Source organism: Dendroctonus ponderosae, unplaced genomic scaffold (assembly GCF_020466585.1).
Source record: "Dendroctonus ponderosae isolate FM_Combo_2020 unplaced genomic scaffold, Dpon_F_20191213v2 Dpon_F_20191213_10, whole genome shotgun sequence".
NCBI lineage: Eukaryota > Metazoa > Arthropoda > Insecta > Coleoptera > Curculionidae > Dendroctonus > Dendroctonus ponderosae.
This window is the reverse complement of record NW_026017111.1, coordinates 3,072,760-3,078,126: the sequence shown is the minus strand read 5'-3', so window position 1 is coordinate 3,078,126 and position 5,367 is coordinate 3,072,760. Positions and strand designations below refer to the sequence as shown.

General features: G+C 37.5%; 1 protein-coding gene across 3 annotated transcripts in view; it reads left to right on the top strand.

The window, feature by feature from the left end:
- Nucleotides 1-5,367, top strand: part of LOC109545732 (protein pellino) — a 20,551-nt gene that overhangs the window by 5,756 nt on the left and 9,428 nt on the right. The window lies entirely within an intron of this gene.

Sequence of the window (5,367 nt, the reverse complement as noted above, 5' to 3'; positions counted from 1 at the left end):
CCTGAATTTAAAGCTGGATCCGCCCCTGGCTCCAAGACATTCTTCACTTGCCCAAAGGGCATGAACTCGGTTGCTTCATCACAACATGAGTCATCATCATATCATTTGCCCAATATTTCAGAAAGCATTATTTTTTGAAACTTTCACCACCGATAGCAGAGAACTATTTTTTGTCTTCTTTTGGTCCAAAGAACGTTTCTTTTGATTATGCGCTTACTGGACACGCTGTATATCAGATTGATTATAGATTTGAGAACAGTTGTGTCTTCGTTCCTTAACAGGCGAGACTTTGAGCGACTGTGATCGGCCAGTTTCTTAGGGTCACAGAAATGTGGGTCATCTTGTTTAACCACTCATTCGGTCCATATAATTTATCATGAGTAGACGGGGCCTTAAAAGCATTCGAATTAATAAGGAGTTTGGAGTTCGCCCAACTGTGACTGTGGATGACTTTTTCGCTGGAGTCAATTGGAAAAGTCACTTCGAATTAACGCAATGAGTGCACAGTTAATTGTTCGAAAAATTCGAAGTTTTAGTGACTATTTCCGGCGTTTGATGGTACTTTTAGATTGGAAAATTTTTGGCTCGCGTTCAGGGCAAACTCAAAAGATTGTCAATCTCAAACTGACCCGAGTTTGATGTAACAGTTTCTTATAATGTCTGTTGAGTAATGGAACACCCAGAATATGTGTTTAAATCTAAAAATATTGCACTGTGAATTATCTTTCGGCCAGTCGTGCAAAACAATGACCGCTTTGCGTTCACATGAAATGTGATCAAAAACAAAGGCCATCGCGATGGCACCGTTTTGGTTTCGACTGCTGAAGGTCACTTTTGATGAAATTGTGGAGGTCTTTGGTGTGCGAATTTTTTATTGGAAACAATGTACCTGTCGGTGTGTGTATGAAAATCTTATTCCATTGTTTTGCATCTGACAGTCTTGATTCGCAAGTTCAAATTGCGCAAACGCTCCCTGGTGGCTAAATTTATAACTACAAGTTAGTAATTTGACATTTGTTTGCACTCTGTTACAACTCGCGAGTTCAACTACCGACGGTGGCGCCGCGAAATGGTCATTTTACTCGTCGAGTGACAGTTGAGACTTGTCAGACTTGCTTATTTATTGGAGTTGACAATATAAAACAATACATACACACTGTTCGATCTGTTTCTATTGCCTTAAAAGGTTGCAAACGCTGCTTAGAACACAGGAAAACAAATCACCTTCAGATGTTAACGGCAATGTGATACGAATGTCAACAAAACAAGTGTCAACTTCTAAAAATTAACTTACATTTACATACATCAATCATTACAATTACATACATCCTGTAGTTTCATTTAATTTGTATTAAAATTTCAATATTATTATTATTATTATTATACACAACAGGCCGAGAGTACCACACGACGTCACGCAAATCAACGCAGTATTCTACCTTGTATTCATTGTATCATGCCTACAACAGAGAGTTTTTAGGCCCCTGACAATTACGTGGGGCTTAAACGCTAAACGTTATTGTGATCATGCGCAGTGTTACAAAAATAAGGTGTTCAGGCAAATAACGTTAAGTGCGTTTTTTAGTTTTTGATACCGCGTTTGTTGCACTCTTCATAAAATAAACCTCACTTTATTGTTTTCTTATCCCGTTTTGTTTGGAAAAGTTTCAAAGCTAGTTTAAGTTTGTATTGATTTTAAACAAAAAGTGGCTCAGATGGAAGAAAACATTGAAGCTGCCTTTCTGCACCGAAATGACCAGGGAGATGTAGATCACGATTCAATAAGGGGCTTAATTTTACACGACATCTTGGAGCCACCTGTTGTTGCAATCCGAAGAGCTATTTTTAATTTAGAAAATATAGAGCTTAGAGATCGCCTTATCAAATTTAGGGTTCAGAAAAAACATATTAAATAAAAATTGAAAATCAAATAGTTAGGTTATGGGTTAGAAGTTAGAACCTGTGCTTGCGATGTTAGTAGTGTTGCCAAAGTTCAAATTTGCCCAAACAATTTTCATATAAAATCCGTACTTACGCAATAATGGAGTAAACTAATCAATGAAAAAGTCTTATTTAAATTTACAAAGATTTCTTATTCTATTTTAGCCGTTTATTTTATTAATAATATTAGAAATAAGTCAAATATGTCAACACCGTCGTTCTGCTTTTTAACGTGATGCTTATTAACGTTACCGCTACGCGTACGTAAATAAAGGAACACGTTATCCTCTAATAACGTAAACGGTTATTTCTTTACTAATGCGCATGCTCAGAATAACGGATAACGTAAAACGTGTTGCAATTAAGGGGCCTAAAAACTCCCTAACGAATCGTTAACATACATTAATGTTTATTTAAGAGAACGCAATAACTATACCTAAGCAAATTTTTCATATTTTAAATACCCACTCATAGGTACTAAGCAAGGTTATACATAGACGTTTTTTAAACGGGATTATCTCTGGTCTGGATGGCTAATACGCTCTAAATTCTGGAATGACGATCCGATTTCCAAATATAACTGCGTTTAAAAGCCCCCATGGGAATTGTTAACGTGGCTTCCATTAACACAAGTAACACCATAAATTTGTCAGTGTTTGACTCTTTCTTCTTAAAGTATACGATTTGGAATACTCGAAATAGAGCCCCTCTTTCGAGTATTCCGGTGAATACTTCAAATTGCTGTGAAAGATGCATGTTTTATCGATTTACTCGAAAACAAAGCTCGTCCAATCACTGAAGCGATCTGTGCTTGTATTATTCAGGACTGAACCACCCATTTACCGAGGAATCGAACTGAAAATAGCCAACTTGCTGGTATAGAGATTTAATTTTCAAGTCATCTCCTTGAAGCGGCCTCGAAATTTCTACCCGGTTAAGTTGGGAACTTACACAAAAATAAAATTTGAAAAATATTACTCGCAAACGTAACAATACCTACTATTAAAAACACCACAGTTTACCAAAAATCTCATTTTTCTATGTAATTCATATAAGCAATTAAATACTGTATAATTCAAATTATTCTTGGAACGCGCCGTCATTGGCTGGGACCAGTTGTGACGTCAACTAGCTAGTCGGCCGTGGCTGCTGCAATGCGGAGCATGTAAACATGTAACTCAGTCTTGATGTTGTCGTTAAAACGTTTCTATAGTATATTAGGAGAAAAGGAAAATCTTCCAAAATGACTGCCGCAGGTTTTGTAAAAGGACAATCTTACATTTTACCACTAGTGGATATGTTTATCGTGGCATCTGACATTAAAAACACTGAAAGTTTTGCACTTGCTCAAGTTCGCGGTGTTAAACAGGTAGATTTATAGACAAAATAGTCTATAGTTTTACTTATATATATAAATCGATAAAATGTTAGATGCGGGTTTTAATGGCTCTAATTTTCCAAATTCAAACAGTTCCCATTGATCACAATGTAATATCTTCTTCCAGCTAGAATAAATAAATAATATTAAAGTTACATAAAAATATGTGTTAATATGTTGCATGACAACAATAGTAGGTATTTAACGTAAATACCCGACGATAAAACGAGATTTTTCCTTCGCAGATACTTATTGTTTCTATACTACTATATGTTTTTTATACTGACATTAAAATGATCTAGTAGTGTTCTCAGAAATATCCTTGTGAGCTCTTCTGCATGCCTTTAACCATTTTAAACGCCGAGTTTTATCTTAATGGTACACGAATAAATAGCTTATCTGGCGTTTTAAAAGTTGTATTAGGACACAGTGGCACCATACAGCATTTGTCATATTGTTTTTGTGTTGCTTCCATTATCAATAAAGCACAGCTCGAATTCTGAACAGTCAAACACCCAGACAATTCAACCACAAGCCGTATTCCCGCATTGCCTTCCGATCGAACGAACTAGCGCTATGACGTCACAACCATTCCCGCGCGTTTACTGTCTTTTCAAATGACAAGCCGATGTGACTAATTGGGAAAAAGTTGGGCAATTTAATGACCAGTAAAATGGCGTTTTGTTACGAATTTTCGTTTCTGACTTACCTATTTGGGAAAAACTGAAATTTTCGGATTTGATCGTGATTTTGTTCTGGCGTTAATGTGAAAGCTGGAGCAAAACCGACTACACTTCAACTTTGAGTCACCGTATCAGTTTTTTGCCTCGACGGTTCGTTTTGAAAGCCAAATTTTTCAGGTTTGCCAGCCAAGTTTTTCAATTGGTTCATTTTGATTTTGTCTACTCTGTCGCGCCAACGGCTAAAGACTGACTCCGGACCGACTGTAAAAGACTTAGCTGGACAAGTCTGAACGATTTCCTGCAGGTTGCTGCAAGTGGAAGCTTTCAAGCTTCCAAGTTGGAGATGTTTCAACTGGTCTGCAGCAGTGGGTTTACTTAAATCGCCCGGTCCATGGATCGCCATTAATTGTGCCGAAGAAACACTGTAGAACGGTTGTGCCTTTTTGTGCGATTTTCACGCTATTCGATAATGAGTAAAAAAGTGATGCGGGACGTTCCGAAGCGGAAACGGAAAGAATCGGCCAGTGCACAGCACACATTAGCTGGTCGAGTACCGTCGGGGTGCCCTTTGCAAGGGAAAAGGAAGAAACTGGTCCCTCGAATGACCCTGTACGTACTAGTCCGAATGATTCTAATAAAAAATCATCCAACGCGATAATGATTATTCAATCACTCGGAACCTTGATAAAAAATTAATTGGAATTTTATTGGGTTGAGGGCATTGAAGCATACGATTTCTTACCAGAAGAACTGGGATTCGGTGTTTCAATCCAAGTGAAGTGTTGAGGTTGAGCGCTTTTTTCCATGTACATTTAATAGAATTGGTAACTAGATCACAGTAAATCGGGCTTCGAACCGTTCCAGACCTGCAATGGGGTCGCAACCTGCAAAGCGCATTGTGGAAAACAATCAATCAGAATTTTGTTTGAGTGAAATACATTTGCATTGCCGAGCAGGTTCATCGTCTTACCTTGGCGTTGATAAGGAAACGACGCAGTTCTGGGTTATTCCAACGGTTTAAAGCAAATGTGTTTGATTAGTGCATTGTATCATGACCATTACTGAAGATAAGTGAGTGGAAACATGTTTATTTTAGCAAATTTCATATGCCGATGCTTCAGCAGACCCACATGGAAAATGCAGCATTTTTGATCGATTTCCAGTTCATTGTTTGTACATTTTAGTGCATTCTTCATGCATTTTTTGAAGTGATAACTTTTTATGGGAGGGTGAACCCACTCCGGCCTTATATGCACTTTTTTCTCTTTTTTTCGACATTTTTCTCTTAGTGCGGGTGCATCTGTAGATCTGATAAACTTTTCCAATACACATTGCGTTATTAAACTGACAGTGATTTTGATTTAT